This window comes from Cyanistes caeruleus, chromosome 19 (assembly GCF_971803275.1).
Source record: "Cyanistes caeruleus chromosome 19, bCyaCae1.hap1.1, whole genome shotgun sequence".
NCBI classification, from domain to species: domain Eukaryota; kingdom Metazoa; phylum Chordata; class Aves; order Passeriformes; family Paridae; genus Cyanistes; species Cyanistes caeruleus.
This window is the reverse complement of record NC_141719.1, coordinates 7,791,877-7,810,592: the sequence shown is the minus strand read 5'-3', so window position 1 is coordinate 7,810,592 and position 18,716 is coordinate 7,791,877. Positions and strand designations below refer to the sequence as shown.

At 40.7% G+C, this 18,716-nt stretch overlaps 1 protein-coding gene across 19 annotated transcripts in view; it reads left to right on the top strand.

Annotated features, from left to right (window-relative positions):
• COPRS (coordinator of PRMT5 and differentiation stimulator) overlaps nt 1–18,716 on the top strand; it is a 147,726-nt gene that overhangs the window by 22,674 nt on the left and 106,336 nt on the right. For 3 of the 19 annotated variants that reach the window (XR_015277989.1, XR_015277998.1, XR_015277986.1), the window contains one exon: nt 7,396–7,490. The exons of 14 other annotated variants lie outside the window; for them this stretch is intronic. The gene's annotated coding sequence lies outside the window, so the exon portion shown is untranslated. Of the gene's footprint in view, nt 1–7,395; nt 10,447–18,716 lie in introns of those variants that run through there. 2 more of the 19 variants (XR_015277997.1, XR_015277996.1) reach the window with 1 other exon arrangement.

Sequence of the window (18,716 nt, the reverse complement as noted above, 5' to 3'; positions counted from 1 at the left end):
TAATGTATTTTTAAGCTCCTTTGCTCAGCTAAATGATGCAAAGGGCCTGTTTTGAATTTTCAGCTCTTACGAAGTGGTAATTTTTCCTTTTCTTATGAAATTGCATTTTCTGAATCTGCATGAAAAATGGCAGAGGAGCTGCACACAGATCAGCTTGTGCTGGCAAACTATTTTTCCTTCTCAAATAACATTTTCTAGTCTACTTCTGCAAGGATGTGAATCTTTTTTCAATCTTACTGGTCTGACAGCAGCTTCATCAGTGTTAAGTCTTAATCTGTGTTTTTGGCTGGTGAAAACTTGTTCCTTGCTTTGATTAAGGGAGTGTTGCCATTTTCTCTTTGACATGCACTTACTATCATGTCAAGAAAATGGAAACCCACTGATGTCTCTGCCCTGTGGTTAAGGGCTCTGCAGTTACGATTCACCTATTCATAAGCAGAGAACTCAGGGAGGTCGTGGAGCCTCACGAGCTCCTGGCATCCTGCTTGTTCTCAAGTGTGCTCTGACCCAGCTGGTGGTGGTGCAGAGCTGATGAGTCTTAACCTCTGTGATGAATTTTTTCATCCTGTATTTCCCACCTATAGTTTCAGTACTTTGAGACATGCTTTGGAGAGAGATTTCTGAGGAGTACTTAGGATGACCAGTTAGCTGATGTTCCTGTTTGCAGTCTGAGCGCTGCTTCACGTAATGCAAATGGTACTCTCCATCTTCTCAGGGAGGTGAAACATTTATTTCAAATAACCTGAACTCATGTTCCAAGTTATCCCTCTATTCAGGCTAAACTCCACCTTCTTACTTCCACCTGTTTCTAAATGATTTTGCAGTTACAAGTATGTATTGTTCACTCTCACATCCTGCTGTAAACTGCTGCGAAACTCACCTTCGTAGGAGGCTGCAGTTCAACTTTTTCAGGTACTGCATGGTTTTATAAAATGCTTTGGCTTGGTGCAGCTGTGTAAACTAGGATTTTTTGCCTCTGCATCTTAACAGAGTTTCTTTATTTATTGCTAATTCTGTGCACATTACATAAATATACTCTTGCTTTTAGTGAGATGTGGACTGTGGATCTCAAACTGACATAGTTTTTTCTTCTGGCCCCTCAAAGTCCTGTAGTTTTGTAAACAACTCAATTTCGGTTTGAACTTCTTTGTAAAGTGAAAATAAATGAAACCCCAGTTTCCCACCTGGTTTTGTTTATGATGTTTGTTGAAGTTCCCAGGAGGTTGTACATAGCTGGTCAGAAATACACTATCAGGCGGTCCCAGCTTGTCGATTAAAATAGATTTTTTTAAATTTTTTTTTCTTCCTTGGGGTCGTGAGGGGAAGGGAAAGCTGATGAAAAAGAGAAAGATTCACTGTGGTTGACAGGGAAGAGATTTACTTCTCTTCCATGACAGCTCACATTTTCCTCTGTGTTCTTCCAAGACTGTGTTCAAAGTTCTATTTTGGACTAATCAAGATTTGGTAGCTGGAGCAGAGCTCACCCATCATGTAAGATGCCAAATGCTTTCAAATTCATTGATCTCAGTGGAACATGAGGGAGCTCAGCCATCAGCACGAGTCTTTCAGTTCTTGAACATTTTCAGGCTTTCAAATGGGCTGTTAATCTTGGCTCTGGCAGAGCATCCAAGGATGTCAGCAGTGTGTGATATGTCCCATAAAGTGCAACTTCTAGGAATCCTTTTTTTTTTGTGTGGAGTGCGTCAGGGCTCAAATTCTGTTTGCATTTTGTCTAATAATGTCTCAAAATGTGTTATTTAGAGCACATTTCAAAAAAAAAGGTTTTGTTAGCATCCAGTCAGTGTCTGGGCAACTATGATTACCTTAAACGAAAATACAGCCGAACTCAGATGTAGGGGAATTCAGTACTTTTTATAGGGAATATTAATCTTGAAATAAACAAAATTAAAGATTAGACCAAAATCTCCTGCTTTAGAGTTTGTACCTTAATTTAGTCTGGTTTCATATAAAAACCTGCAGTCCTTGTCAGTATACCTGAATTTAAAAAGTTTCAGTACATATATGTGAGAAGGTGGTAGGGGCTTGAGTGTTCTTCACTTCCTCCTGTCTATTAAACCTGAGCAACAACAGAGCTTATGGATCCTGGGCAGTATCTGACCCTATAATAACAAAGGGGTGTGACAGGGCATGTCCACGAGGACATTGTTTTTCAAAGCAGCAGACTGCAGTGTCAAACTTCTAAGGGTTAAAACGACATGATAACAATGAGAATTGTGTTTTTCAGTGCACTGCACGTTCGCAGTCCATGTGAAACAAATTTGGCTGTTGTGATGGGCTGTTTTGTAAGAAGTGTGGTTGCTCTGCAATTACTTATCTTCAGGCTTGTGCCAAGGATTAACCCATGGGTTAAGGCCAAAGGGCCCTGGTCTGTTGCCCATTAAAGTCAGCAAAGAGCCTTGCATCAGCTTCAGCAGCTCCTGGATCAGAGCTGAGATTCATGGTCTGAATGCAGCTCTTAGGCTGTCTTGGTTTTTCAGTGTGACCTGGAAGAATATCACTTTCTCTCACTTCACTTGACTTTGAGCAAAGCTGTTACTCTCTCTGTGCCTCTCCAATAAAAAAGGAGGCTTATAAAATCATTAGTATTTTGAAAGCACTCATCCTAGAGAGGGAGGGGGCTGTAGCAGCAGAGTGGTAAATCCTGCTGTATTGGAGCTGTCCAAATATTATTGCGTGTATTGAAAGAAAGCTCTTAACTGAAGGCTGGTGTTCAGAAGCCAGTCCAGCCCAGGAGTCATCAGAACATCACTGATCTTCTGCAGTAAACCTGGAATGTCAGTTGACTTAGTATGCTTTCACACAAGCACAAGTGTTGAACTTCAGGTTTCTAGTTTAACTATTTGTGTTGCTGTAGAAACAGATTTGACTGTTTTATGGTGATTCTAATCCCTCTTTTAAAATGGTCCTGCATTTTCTTCAAGGTAGATCTAGAGTATAGAACTCTGGAAAGCTTTATTGAGATTTAAAAACAGATGCCTCATACTAGTCCCTGTAAAAGTCCACATTTATCAGCCACAGTGAAAACACAGTTTATCCTTTGTGCAGCTATACAATGCTGTATGTATATAGATACCTATAACTGGAGCAATTTAAAGTTACATTGACTTGATTCAGAAACGGTTAAAGATGTGCAGATTTTTTTTTTAATTGGTTCCTGTTGGTCTTTTGTTCATGCCCTTCTCTGGTTAACTCTTTTCAAGTTGTTCTATAGGAAGATTTTATTCACAATCATTGCAATGTGGATTTTTGTTTCAGTTTTGCAGCTGCAAATTCAAAGCAAAAATTAATTGAAAAGTACAGTAGGATGATGTGAATTTCTGACTACAAAATATTTGTATCTTGTCATTTGAAGTCTGTGCAGAGCTGTCTATCCTCCACAGAATGAAAGTAGAAAGCTTCAGGCTTTTTTGGCAAATTTTGGAATAATTTACTTCTAGTCACTTTAGCATTTCAGGCTTGGTGCAGCTGCATTTGTAGCAGCTTCCACTGGTTAAGCTTTTAAAATGTTTTTAAAATTTGTATTATTGTGTTATTGTCAAAATCAATGTTAAATGATCCAGTCTTGTTCTTCTCTAAACAATTTGTACCTACGTGTAAGAGAATATTCTAGAAGAGTTGTCTGTTTGGAGCAGCTTCATATTAGTATGTTATATAGGGAAAGGAGGAAAGACCTTCCTTCCCTTTGAAATTTTACAAGCTTATTTCTGCAATTCTGCCTTGTGGCCAAATGCATTTTGGGTGTCAACTGTTGCCTGCTGCAGATCGGTGATCTAAAGCTCTCAGGATCTTTGGAGGAGGAGAACATCTGGCAAGGCCAGGTTATTTACTGAGAGCATTTCTTCACAAAACGAGATCATTCAATGCCAAAAAGGCTCTGTAGGCAACTGCTTCAATTCCTGCAACAGCATCAGAGGTTCCCCAAACACCCTCTGGTGGCTTGTTTACCAATAAACTGGCTGTGTGTGCCCATGGCCATCCTAACTGAAATGCTCTGTCACTCCTTTCAGCTTTTGCATCACCAAATCATACCAGAAATCTGCTCAAGAGGGTCAGAATTCCTAAAAAAGCCCCAGTTAAACCCTTTAAAAAACTCTACGAAAACAGCACTGCCAATGAGATCTCAAATGAGAGAAATATTTGGCCTGCTGTTTATGTAAAGACCAATTCTTACATGTGCATGAAGAGGACAGGCTGCAGTACTGAGTGCTGTGTTTAACCAGATGTTTGACCTGTGGTCTGTGCATGGAAACATTCAAGCATGTGAGTAAGTTATCATTTTGCACTGGAACCACTTAAACTAGAAATTTCCAACGACAAAGTGAAGAATACTTCTTTTAAGTTGCAGCACAGTAATGGCAGTTAGGATTTATAAGGTCTGCCAAATCCAATAAGCTTGTGTTATAGCCTTTTAAAATTGTTATATCGAACACAGCTTATAAAGAGCCATCTTCCTTCTATTGTTTCATAATTTATTCAGTGTCTTCTTAACTGGCCCATCAGCAGAACAATAAAAATGCCACTGAGTAAACTTTGTTTAATGGTGACCAATTTTTGTCTATGTTACAATAATGTCTGTGGGAAGAAACAATTACCTGGTGATTTGCTGTCAAAGCGGTAAGTGCATTTTCTTTCCAGTTCATTTAGAAGGGACATCACTTTCAGGCTTTTCCTTGTTCTCTTTGTGGGGTTGTTTCCTCTTGTGCGCATTTGGGTTTTTTGCTATGCACACTAGGAAATACTGGATCAGCTCTGGATCCAGGATTCATAAACAGAGCCTCTGCTGTCCCCTGGGCATTATCAGTACAGTTCAGACTTGTTGCTTGGATGTTTACTGAAATCCCCCAAAACAGAACAAACCCCCCCATGTCAGCTGCTAATGCTATTTTTCATTTGGATTTGCTGTATGAATCAACATCCATTGCTGTTTTAGTTGCTCTTCCATTTTTAGTTGCAGCACAGCGACCCAAAGACATGGTCTGGTCTATTTTCATACCTGTCCAAGGTGTTCGGGATGGAAGTGTTTGAGTTTTTGGCTACTGCATGTTGCATTTAGCTTTATTATAATAATGTAAGAAGGCAGTTAGAAATGTTCATTGTGGCCTGAAACTTCTCAAATGTGACGCAGTTCTTCCCTTTATTGATTGCTAGTCAGTCCCTGGTGTGTTTGCTAGGATGGGAGTATTCTAAGGGGCTCTCAGAATCACTAGTGTAATCTGAAAATCATCTTCACTTTGGAGAGGAGCAGCACATATAGAGACTGTCCAACATCATCACACACAGAAACTGTAAGAAAGAAGCTGAAGGTTCAGATACATTAACAGAAAGCAGTTCTCTGAGCTCTTTAGGAGGGCTCGTGTCTGGGTTTGGGGCAGCACCCACATGTGCCCCCAGCCTGTGGGTATCTGTAAGCAACATAAAGCTGCTTGATTTGTATCCCCAGTCCAAGATATGCTTCCTGTGCTGTTTGCAGAAATCCTCAGAAATGCCTCTCAATTTCAATGCCCCTATTGTACATTGAAAGGATGAAAAGCTAAATTGACCCCAGGGATTCAAGGTGTTTCCAATCTGAAGATTAGGCTGCTAAACAGCCCTGGGTTATGAATAGCCTCAAATCTTTCCTTCAGGCTCTACAAGAGGAGTTAAGGTGTAATCAGTGTCATCTGCTCCATATATCACATTACTCTTCTTGGAGGCCAGAATTCTGGTTAGAAAAACCATATTTGTAATTCATCAATGGTTGTGTGCTTTTCTCCAGCGCACTGGCCATTAACCACCATAGGATTAAATAGCTGTCATTATTTAGGCAGCATCATGTTTATAACAAATTGCTTCCTCAGAGCCCACCTGCTGCTTTCTGTACTTCAAAAGCACAGTAAGTTACATCTCAAAATTTGTGTTTTGGTAGATGATGGGGATTTAAATCAAGGGTTTAAAATTACCAGGCCTTAAATAGCTACCTAGAGAGCCAGTGTCTAGCATCTGGACTATTACTGAATTACTCTAGGTAGTTTAATCAGTTAAGGGAGCCCCTAAACTGAAAGGCTGGTGGGAGTGAAACCTGACACTCTAAGGACAGCAATGTAAGAAAACTTTGTGAGCAACTCCCAGAGGAGTGTGATGAGTAAGTACATCTTCAGGGAAAGAAAACCAAAGTTGCCTTGTAGGACAGAGAAGCACATTCCCTGCAGTGGTTTTCCTCTTGGTTTTGTTTTTTGATGGGTTTATTTTCTGTATGCAGTTTCTGAATGCCTCCAGACCAGATCTTTTGGTGCTATAAATCAATGTAGTACTCTTGGTTTCAATAGGGTTATGTTTATTTACTCCAGCTGAGGATCTGCTCTGTGAGTCTATTCTCCTACTGCTGGAGTTAGCAAGTTCAAGCCCACATTTTGAATACTTCATTGCATGCACAAGAAATTAATCATAGCAAAGATGTGTGCAAAGTATGCGTGAACATTTTTCCACAGGTGGTTCTCAAAATCCCTGCCTCTGCTATCCCCATTTGATGCTGACCCTGTCTCTTCTCTCAGTTGTACAGGTTTTACACTGGAGTGAGTCCACTGACTTCAATGGGTTTGCCCCTGGTTAACACCTGTCTGTAAAAGTAATGTTAAATCAGGACTCTAATACTAAACCTTCTGTCTGCACATAAAGTTTTGTATCCCCAAGGGTCCTAGTTTTGGAATTTTTATCCCTCTCCACTTAATGTAGTGATGAGTGATAACTACTGTCCAACACCTACTGAAGAGGAACATTTCACAGTGTCTTCTGTGGATATTGGCTCAAGCTCAGATTTCCTCAGGAGTAGTTTAGCATTGCCTGTCACTGACTTCGTCTGTCTCTGTGTGGTGTCTTGTCCATCCGCTAGGACACGCTGGGCTTGGAGGGGAGAGGGGCTTGCTTAAATATTACTAGTTCTTTTTTATGATATCCTGAACCATCATGCTGACAAGACACAGGGAGTTGGTACATGGTAAAGCAAGGTGCCATCCATCCCTGTTGGCCTGAGGTTAGCAGGGACCATCTCAGCAGCCTCAGGGACCTGAGGAAAACCTGGCTGGGGTCATCACACTGATCCCAGAGCACTGCATCTCAGTGTCAGTGCAAACTGGTTCTTAATTTCCTCCAGCCTTCCCTATTTCTCTTTAATTACCAGCATAGCAGTTGGCAGCTCTGGTCTGCTTTTCCAAAACAGTGGCAAAGGTGTGAGTTGAGCAACTTTCCATTCCTTCCCATGGAGCATGTAGGTGGTTTCTCTGTGGCACTCAGAGCAACAGGTGCTTTCCTGCTGTAGAGTTTCTGTGTTTCAGGAGGTGATATGGTAACCCACCTGTGGTCACTTGAATTCTGTGTGCTCTTTTGTCCTCTCCTCAGTGCTCCATTCCTGCAGCTACTGAAGAAGAATGTGCTCAGCCTGGAGACAGCCACTTGGAGCACCCATAGCCTCACCAGAGCATGCAGGATCACAGGTCAGGCATTCAGCACAGATGGTCTCAGTTATGAAGGCACAACAGGGAGAGGACAAGTGAATGGCCATTATGTGGGTGTGTGAAAGAAAGGCAAAGAGCCTCTGGGAGCACAGTGGAGCCTGGCCCTTCAAGGGGAGTGTGTGAACGAAGGAGGGCTCTTCCTCCACCTGTCATTGCATGACACAGGAGAGGGACCTTCAGGAAGTCTGGAGACCCTTTCCTGTGCTGTATTTTACTTCTGCTTTCTCTGTAGCAAAGCCTAGGAAGGGTTACCTCATCTTGTTTGCCAGCTCTAGCTCTGTGAGGTGCTGATTCCTGGACAGCTGCCTTTGGCTTTCAAGTAGAAGAGAAATCTCTGTTCAGATAAAATGAACCCTTATGGCCTGGCAGGTGGGAAGTCCCAAAGAAAAAAACTGGAGCTGCCAAATAAATATTTTGCTTCCTTGAAATGCTCCATGCTGGAGTATTAGATGCAGTTCTCTTACCTGAGGTATTTTAAACTGACATGGCTTAATTTAACTTTCCTGATGTGCATTTGCATGTGTGCATGGATTAGCAGAGCATGCAGTGCATGTTTGCACACACAATTGCTCTGGCCAGCTGTTTGGGCCTGCACACTGGCAGCTATATTGATTTAATTCTTCTGTTGGCTGCTGAATAATGTGTGCCAAATGCAGAACTTGGATCTGTTATATGAAAATAATATAAACAAATGTAACGGCCCTATAAAAAGGACATTCTTCTCTTTTGGCTGGAGGGAGATTCATGCTCTGTGTTTGTGCACTGGCCTGCATGGTATCTTTCATTTTATTTTCTTGTCTGGGTTGGAATTGCTGGATCTGATAATGTGAATAAATAGGTTAACATTTTTATTCCATGTGGAGTAAAAAATGGTAAAATCTTTAAGTCAAAGAGATATGACATGTTATTTGTAAGGATGAGAAACAGTGTACATATGGTTTGTAGTTTGAGTCTTCTCCATTCCATCAGTGACAGGAGTAATATGAGCCGAAATCTCTGTGGTTAGCGAGACCTCCATTTAGCCTCTGATTCCTTTAAAGTAGCAACATGCACACCTAATAAAAAAAATTAAAATAAATACTTCAGCTATATTAGATTATTATTTTGAAGATTTGTGTATGCAAGGATTGATAGTTCCATCTTTATGCAATCAGTCACTACTTTCCTGTTACAGCAAAGATAAATTGCATTTTCTGAAATCCTATTTTCTGTGTATCATAACTGGGGGAGGTCTGTACTTTTCCTTTCTTTTTACTAAAACCCTTATGATTGTGCTTAAGAAGAATTCTAACACCACTGTGTAAATAGTTTTTTCTTCCTCTCTTGGGTAAATGCTCTTCCTGCCATCTCACTGCCACCTCAGTCATCTGGTTTTGAAATTTCCTAGTCCTGGCTATGGGACTGCAGCTGCAGTTTGTAGAGCTCAATTGAATTCTCTTTTGCAGTTCTCCCCTAAGAACCACATTGTGTATTTGTTCCAGCTGTCCAACACCTCTGTAAAGAGACAAGCTTTGTTTCCTCCAAACAAAGCTGTTTGAAACTGTGTAAGAGGTATTTGGTACTGAAATTACAGACATATTAATATTATGTAAAAATGTGCTTGTATCATGTGTAACATGTGAGAGCAGCCCTGCCCTCCCGTGGGTAGAAGGAGAACTCATCTGTGTGCACAGTCCCAGCTCTACTGGTGCTGGGAATGTTGTTTTCAGTCAAGAGTCTGCTTTATGGGGCAGAAGAATCTGAATCCTGTTTTTTTCTGATGTTAAACACTTCTTCACTGCAGCACAAAACCTCAGGACAACCTTATGGTTTGCTGGAGCTTTTTCCTTTCCTGAGTCTTGCTTTCAGTTTCTTTTTTTCCCCCCTTTCCCTGTGCCCTCTGAGGGGGGACACAGTACCTGGTGCTATCCAAGTCAGCCTTCCCTTCTGGGAAGCAGTTTCTCAGAGCTGGTGGGATACTGAACAATGTTTGGAAGAGCTGATGTTGCAATCTGTGGATGTGTGTCACTGTTCAGGTGTGCTGAATTTGCAGTGATACGTAGCAGTGTATCAAAGCAGAGCTGTGTGTGGTCACAGCATATTAATTAATTAATTGAAAATAGGATTTATTTTCAATTCTAATCGCCCACTTAACCAAGTCATTTTAACTGTCTCCCTCTGCCTTTGCTTTTCTTGGGGTGAGTAGGACTTTCCTTATTTCTTTACTTCTGTCCCATTCCTTACAACTTTTTGAGAGAGGTCTAGCAAACTTAGAATAAATCTTTTATTCCTGGGAGGAAAACCATGATTGAAATTAGTATTAGATGATGTCCTAGCCCAGGTGAGTAGAACCATTCAACTTTACCGGTGCTGCTGCCGGTGTCCAAAGGGTGAGGAGAAGAGGGGAGGATTTATTGAGGAGGGATGTATGATTTTTTTTTTTTCCATCATCCTGCCAAGCTTCCTCCAAAAGAGCCAAGACTGCTGACATGAGCAGAAGCTTGACCTGCAGGCAGCGGTGCCAAGTAATGCCGGCAATGTGTTTTACACAAGGGTGTGCTAACCTCGGCATTTTTCCCGAGCTAGATCATTCCCACAAAAACAATTCTCTCCCCTCTCAGATGCAGACCGCAGTAGAGAGCTTGGTTTGCAAGCTTGATTTGATCAAACACGCCCAGCAGAAGACAAAATGGAATCACAGCTTTGCAACTTTAAAACGTGTCCGTTTCCTTTTGAGCCGCATAAATCAGGAGAGTGGGCTCTTCCTGCTTGGAGGTGCTCGAGTTGCATGTGATAAATTTTTCATGGCAGGAAGAAGGCGCTGTGTCAGTGTGTCATTAGATTTGATAATTTGCAGATCAGACCCAGCAAAAATATTTATTGCCTGGATTTGCTTGTCATGAAATTGCCTTAAATTATGGGTGGAAGAAACATCAAGTAAAGCAAAAAAATAAAAGGAAAATGCATTATTGGATTAACAGAATAAAAAGTCTTTGGGAATAGCTATTTTATAACCTTTATTTATGTAGGTAGATTTAATTTTTTTAAATGAGTTTATACATAAATCAATGATCTGTATACCTTAACTGAGAAGGATGCTCTCAGGAATTCCTTCTCAGTAACACTGGAAATGAATGACTTGGAAGAGGAGGAGAAGAATGTTAATGTTGGCAGTGTCCTTTCTCATTATGCTGGTGGGTTTTTGTGGGACTGTTTTGAAGTACAGGTTTTAACAGGGTTAAATTTTTAACAGTTTTAATTATTTTTGAATTTGATAAGATTTTGTAATAAACCCCCAGTATGAATATAAGATTTTACAATAATTAGGATTAAAATTGGGAGAGCCATAATCCTAATAATTTTTTTTTACTGGCTTTTCTTTCTTTTTTGAATTGAGTATCCATATTATTTGTATTTAATTTAGAAAAATCCTATTATAGAAATAGCTGCCAAAACTTTATTCAGGATATTCCAAAAGACACATTTATTTTCAGCCTTAAATTCAGCTCAGAAGGTGAGCTATATTAGAGATGCTGTACATAGGAAATCAGGCAGTGCTGTTAATTTGATCACCTGGGTAAATATAAAAGTGTTTGTCAGGCTTAGGTAATAACCCCAGTGCTGTTATCTCCAAAGCACTCCTCTCAAGAACACTTTCTGTATTTTATTAAATGCCTTTGTGAATCTGGAGCTCAACCCCTTTCTAAATATGAGCCTTGGCACAGGGAACCTGAGTTTGGGTTCTTGTCCTATGTCACAACTCTGGTGTGACTGTGTAGGTGAATCCTGAATCTTTCTGTGCCTCACATCTGTAACATGGGGTAGAGACATCTCGATTCTGTAGCTCTGAAGAAACTGGAGAGCCACAGGTGCAATGAGTGATGAGTAATTTGAAGTATTTTAGCAGAGTGGTGAGCAGGAGCTTTTCTTGAGACTCATCTGAAGGCCACTTTTGTTCAGCCAGCACAATAACCTACTGGTGGAGGTTGATGTATATCAGTGCTCAAAAAAACAAAGAAATCTTCTGGGATTCAACTCCCCTCCCTATTTTTTCTACTGAAACAAAAGAATTAATAAAGTGCTTTATTTTAGCAATTTTATTTTTTATTTTTACCCAGAAAAACAGTTAGCTGTATTTTAAAGCATGTAATATCTAAGCAAAGTGTTGACAACTTTTGAGAACTTAGTGAAGCAAACAGTTTTTCTAGTGTTCATGAAGTATTGTAGAAAAATTTGGGGTTTGTTTCTGATGTAGGCTGTGGAAGCCAACTGTCACAAGTACCTCAGAGGAGGGGACAGACTCAGCAGGAAAGTGGAAGGGGTAGTGAGGATATGTCCAAATAAAGCCAGAAAAAGATTGTTCCACAAATGACTGGGTTGCAGAAGTGGGTGATTGGTGCACTCTCCATCCTAGTGTGGCCTGCCTGGAAAATGGCAGGTTACAAAAACCAAAACCCTGAAAACTTACACCTCTCATCCCTTCCTTTGCTCTTTCCCTTCCCGCATGGTCTTTGCATTATTTTCTGTGATGGTTTCTATTCTGTTTGCAGCAATAAATGCTGAACCAAATTCCTTGCTGATATAAAACAGAGTTCGGGAACTTCAAAATGGTAAAGTTCTGTATCATTTGATCTTTCCTGTCTGTGTAGATACCACAGACTTTAAAATGCAAGTAGGGCATTGAGGTCCAGAAGAGGCTGATGAGTTGCTAAGATCGCACATGAAGTTGGTAGTATAGCAAAGAATAAATCAATGCATATGCTTGTCCTCTCCAGCCCACTGTGATGCTTATAAGATGATTATTGAACTCTGCAGTTCTTCAGCTAAGGAATGTCTCAAAGAGCTGCAGCAGAGATTTTTTTCCCCTTTTTATGCAGACTCAAGAAGTGAAGGGCTTGATCTGTTCTTCCTGACTTTGGGTTTTAATCCTGAGGTCAGGTGGCACATCAGGAATAAGGCCAAAAGCACCCAGGGTCTCACTGACAGAGTGCAGAGGAGCAGTGCATCCTCACTGTGCATTTCTCATTAGCCTGACTGCAAATCTTCAGAGAAACAGCAGTGTAGGAGGGTGGCTCCCTGTAAGCTCAGTCTTTCAGCCCTGGCAATCCAAGTTCTTGTTCCTGCAAGGGCCCTTCCTGGAGAAGCTTTCCAGAGAAGCAGAGGTAACTGGAAGAACAGGGTTGCCAACTACCAGGACCTGTATTCTGAAAACTTTCCCGTGGAGTGTTTGCACATCTCTGCATCCTTTCTGGTTGAGTTGTGGGTTGTTCAGGTACTTTGTGTGTCTTATTCTTGCCAAAGTCAGTCTCCATGTTGTTTTCCTGAAAGCTTTGCAGAACACAGTCTACAAGTCTGTATTACCTGCTTTTATTGTTTGCTGGTTTTTGTCCTTCCCCCTTCTTCCATCCACGTTGAGCCATTCACAAGGTATTATTCGTTAGGAACTTGAGCATCTCCATCCTGAGGAGAAAAAAAAAAAAAGCTTCTAGTAAGCCAGAACTTACTCATCCTCTCCTGTTTTTCTGCCTTCTAAGAAAAATGTGTACAGTCTAATCATAATTCCCCAGTGACCCATAAGCTGGGTCTAGCTGTGGTAATCAGAGCCTTATCCTGGGGCTGCCTGTCAGAGGGGGTTGTTAGCGCAATTGATGCAGCAGACATCTGTCTCAGCTGAACTCTGCCTGTACCTTGTGAAGGAAAGTGAACATTGATTTGTATACATAACTTGGGAACAGGAGAGAATCCACAATTCTGTTGCCATCCTCTTTAACAAGCTATCATGATATTTCATTAAAATAACATGCACACTTTGAACTGTCACATCGCTTCTGGAGCAGGAGATAAAATTGCTTCATTGCACAGGCTGCAATGCTGCTGCAGTTCATTGGGCTGTGCCTGAGGGGCATGTGGGGATAAATTAGTGAGGGACAGAAAAATATTTTTTAGTTGTATAATTATTTAAAATTCAAATATACAAAAAACTTGTCCCCTCATCTTCAGAGAGATATTTTTGTGTTGCTTTTGAAAACAGCTCATACTGCTAAGTCTTCCACAAAGAATATGCTTCTGGCACTACAGAATTTCTGACAAATATCAAGCTCTTGAGTCAAACACCCAGGGGCCATCATGAGGTTGAAAAGCACACAAACAAACTATTGTTAAAATTTGCTGATGCTGCTGGCATTGCCAAGGGGGCATCTTGTTGTTTTTTGCTCATGTGATTTAAAGTAATGAGAAAATTCAGAATGAGACAAATTAGGAGGCAGATCTTGTGAAAGGACTGGGCCTTCCCCACAGCCACTGTGCGGTGTTCAGACAAACTACACAAAGGGGCCTGTTCCTGGATGGACCAATCTGTTCTAAACACTTGATATCAATAGTAAGGGAATATAAGGATTTTAGTGAAGCTGAGAGAGGAAGAAAGATTTTTTCAAAATTATCTATGTCCCACAGTTATATTTACAATTTAAAGTCCCAGTTGTATATGCATAAATTACTTTTTCTCAATAAATTATTACTACACTCAGCTTGTTCATATGACAGTGAATTGGAAAGTGCATCATCCTGTGCAGCCAAGTAATTTTTACCTCCTCTAAATATATTACACTGTTTAGATGAGTCTACAGTTTTGTGAAGTGTGTGTATCAATATAAAATGAATCACCCTCACACATTCTTCTCAGGCCTTTATTTAACACCTTCTTTGCTCAGCTTTTGAAATATAAAAATGTATCTTTGCCTGTTCTTGGTGGAAATCTGGTATGTAAAGAGTCCTTTGTACTGTATCAATAAAACAGTTCAAGCATCTGTCTAAAGCCTTCAGTATATCAGAAACTCAAGTGTGTGAAGCACCAGATTTCCATATTTGAAGACCATTAAACTCTTCTCTGTAATAAAAACAGAAGGGTGAAAAAACTGGAAGTAGCAAGTCATGGTTGTTGTCTTCTTTGCCTGGGCATCTGGGCAGAGCAATGCCAAGAACTTCCAGCATGTGTTTACAGCACTGGGAAGTGTGTTTTATCTGTGTTTTTCCTTGCGAGGGGGGAGGGAGAAGGGCGTGGACATGATGAGGAATTTTCCATGTCAGTCACAACAGGTCAGGAGATGGGTAGTGTTTAATATTTGTACCTGGGCATTAAAATGGATATTCAGCCCAGTGATTGGGCTGTCCTGTGTGCAGTGCCTGTGGAGCTGCATTAACCTCCTTAGGAAGCAGTTTTCTTCAAATTTTTTTTTTCAGGGACTTTATTGTGTTTGCTTCAAAGCCAGAGCTGCTTACGTCCTGCTGAGGTGTTCTCTGTACTTGAAAATATATTGAATCTGAAGTTGCGTGCATGGCTCATACCTTTTTGACTCCTTTTCCTTGTTTTTGTTTTCAGTGTTGTATTTTTCCAGCCTGTCTGATTTTAGTCCCCTGTTTCTATCATAACACGCATGGTGTGCGTATTGGGCAGAGCAACCTGATTATTTCAAGCTCCAGTCTGGTTTCCTTTTTTTGTCCTTTTAAACCATGTTACTGGAGACTGGTAGCCATGGTAACCTCCTTATCTGTGTTGAGAAATAAATACTAAAAATTGCTTTTTTTACTATTTATATATAAAAATGTAGAAGCAAACAAAACCAGCAGTATATGACTCACTTAATATTTTCAAGTCTCCGCTACTTCTATTAAAAGTGGAAACAAATAATCTGAGGAAACCCAAACAAAATTAACAAATTAATAAACACATTTTTCTCCTTTTCAAGGGGTTTCAATGGCAGTGTGCACAGGAGTTCAGCTGCATTCAGCTCGTTAGTTTATGTACCCCAAAGAGATGAGAGTGACTCTCCAGAGAGCCTCGGCTAGGGTTGGACCCGAGTCACAGAGAACTCCAAAAAGAGCCAGATCTGAGTAAAGGTTTAGGCTGAACATTGCAGGTTTTCATTTCTTTTTTAATCAGACTTTATTCCAAATAAAGGCCTGTGCTTCCCATACTTCTGGATCAACTTTTTGTTTTAGAATAAGCTGAGAAATGCACCTGCTTTCAGTTAAAGTGAGCCTTTCCAAGATGGAATTGCTGCAGGTGTAAAATCTTTAATTACTGCATCTTGATAGCTTGAGACTAGTGCACAATTCCTTGTAAAGCAAATCAGTGCTTTCACTTCAATTCCCACCTAGAATAACCTGCAAATTGCTTCAAAAATGTTTTCTTCATGTTCATGAGGGTGACACATGGCTGCAAATATTTCTCTAATTGTAACTGCCTGGCTGCCACTGCCTTACTTTAAAGACAGTGTGACATCAATTCCACATACTCTGAAGACCACTGGAATCAGATACTGGGAAAGTGACTCAAACTGTCTCAAGGAATATCTCATCCAAAATCTTCATTTGCTTTCCAGTAACTGGGGTCCAGCTGTTGCTAAACTCATCTGTGTTTTGTAAATGGTATTTCTAGCATGTCTTTTTAGGCATATTCATTCCTCCTCTCTCCACCTACCTCACTGGAGTGGCAGAAGGTTGGGAGAAACCTACTGCTATAATTGCTGGAAAAAGACACACAAGTCTTTGACCATATTTGTCTGTGCCTCGTTGTTTAGTGGGTGTGCTCTTTCAATTCATCGATATCAGCTTCCATGAGGAAACTGGGAAGCAGAGGTTTTCATTGACAACATCTGAATGGCTGGAGTTGGCAATGCTGTATTTTAAATTCAAATAATCTACTGTTTCACTTTACACATGTGATTTTGTTTCTCTTTTTGGATTGGATGAGGGTAACTCTAGGATTTCAGTGAAAATGCTTTTGTGTGTGAATTCTTTGCGTATATGCCAACATATGATTAATACGCTCTTGTTTATAACATTCCTACTTACAACATTATTTGCTAGAACTGTCACATATTGCAAATATGAAAAGAACCCTGTGGACTCAGTAGGAAGAAAATTATTTTAAAATGTTTCTATTCACAGAAATATTTGTTTTGGACTAGCTCTATTTCAGACTTCTTCTATTTTCTGTCCGTGATAATGTGTGCATTTATTTTCCAGCAGAGCTCCTCCTCCACATGCTGTTCCCTTGCTCACTGTCTTTCCTTCTATGTCTCTGATTCACTAATAAACTATTTTTTATTCTTCTCCCCTGCCTGAATTTCAACTCTTGCTGAGTTGTTGCAGCTTTGCCCTCTCCCCACAGCATGTGTTACTAAGCAGTGATTCTGGCAGGATTATTTTATTTTTCCTTTTTGATAGTTCACATTGTTCTGAATGGCAGAGCGGCTCTGAAGCTTGCTCTGTGACCATCCCTGTTCTGACAGGCACCACTCCAAATTAGGGACTCTGGCATCCAAATGGGACAATTTCTAGGCGTGATGTTGAAGGTTAAATTAGGAGCATCTGTTACTCCAGAAATGGGCTGCCCATATATAGTCTGAACTGATTAGCCAAAGGGGATTTAAGAACTTGTGGAATTGCCTGGGAATTGAAAAGAAAAGCACGCAGCAGTGTTCATGCATGTGCACAAACACACATACCTTTGCAAATATATGAATTTAATCAGTTAGGCATTTTACTTTTTTTTTTTTGCCTATCATCTATAAAGGGAGAAGTAGGCCATGGAAAAGTAACTGTTGTCTTTTGTAGTAGTTTAATAATTGCCTGCTATTTCAATGAAATTTCTGTATGACAGCATTAAGGACTTTACAGCAACATGGATTTGATTCTCAGAGCAATGTTGAGAGACCTGTTTCCTAGGCTGGGCTGCTTCAGACCCTACATTTTGACAGCAGAGCTCAGGAGCACAACTCACACTGTACCAGAACCCAGACCCTTGCTGTCCACTTTGCTCAGTCTGTAAATGACCTTGGCTTTTAAAAACTTCCTCTTCAGCTTGAGGTGCTACTGTTTTATTTGAATGTCTTCCTTTGGGAAGAGGGGAGCTTGCATTTCTTTGCAGGGATTTCTGATGTGAATGAGAGTTCAGATGAGATGCAGAAGGCTCAGCACTGTTCACAGGAGTTCCAAGCATGTTAGAACTGTGCAAAGAGAGGAAAAATTGCTGCCACTCTGTAGAAGTTTCTTTGGCACTTCTGGAAAAATCTTTCCTCTTCCTGAGCAGTACCTCTAATCCATTCTCCCAGGGCAGAAGTGCAAAGATGGAAATTCTTGTTTAAATCTCTCACATTTCTTACGAGTACCTTGTCCCTGATATGTGCTATTTCATGCCCTTATGTGGAATCTGCTTGTCACCGATGCTGACGGATGCAGGATAAAGTGCACTTTCCTTTGGCTGTGCCAAGTGGATATGCAGCAGCGTGCTCAGCTAGAGAAGCCAATGGCAGATTCTGTGCAGAGCCAGGATTGTTGGAGACAGCTTTTCTTTCTAACAATTACCAATTTAAAGGGCACAGCTGCCTTAATAAGCTGGTAGGGATGTGATAGTGGCCAGCAGTTTGGTGTGAGGTGGATGTGCTGAGCCTGCTCCTCCTGTCCACTTTAGATTTTCAAATCTGGGGTGATTGTTTAAATCATCTCTACTGTAAATTGACCTAGGAATTTTTAGTATCTGAGCTTGGTGCCTTTGTACTCAGGTCTGACATCAGGGCCCACAGGTTTTCCCTGCAGCTGCTAATCCTTGCTACTGAATAACGGGTGACTTTACGTAGCAAATATGTTACAAGACCTGAGGTCAGTGGATGGGAATGAAGAGCCAGAAAAGGTTTGTCACTTCTCAGTACTTGCCATAACAAGCCAGGTGGCCAGAGCCATATTTGAGCACCCGTTACAGATCATGTACCTCAGCATTCAGTTTGCTGTGTGAGTTACTGGTGCTGAAGTTCACAGGATAGTATTTCCAGGGAGTAGACAGACATGGGAATTAGGCCAGTAGATGCTGCCTTCCCATTTCTAGATCTAAACAACAAGTAGCTGTTCATTTACTTCTGCAATCGTCTTGTACAGGATGCAAACACAGACACATACACCAGATCACCACAGTTGGGCTATTTCTTCCCTTTAAACAATAATTTTCCTGTTTACAGCCTGAAGACTGCAGATAGAAGGATTCATCCAGTGTGAATTTCCAGGCTGTATTCAACCTTTATCTTATTTTGAAGTGCTATGGGAAAAATAATCCATGTTTCTGTGAGCTGGTTTTCATGTATGCAGTTGCAAATGCTGGGTGCCAAGAATGTGAAGGATCCAAGCCTACAGTAACTAACTAGGTCACTCTTGAAATGTTGTCTTGTGTGT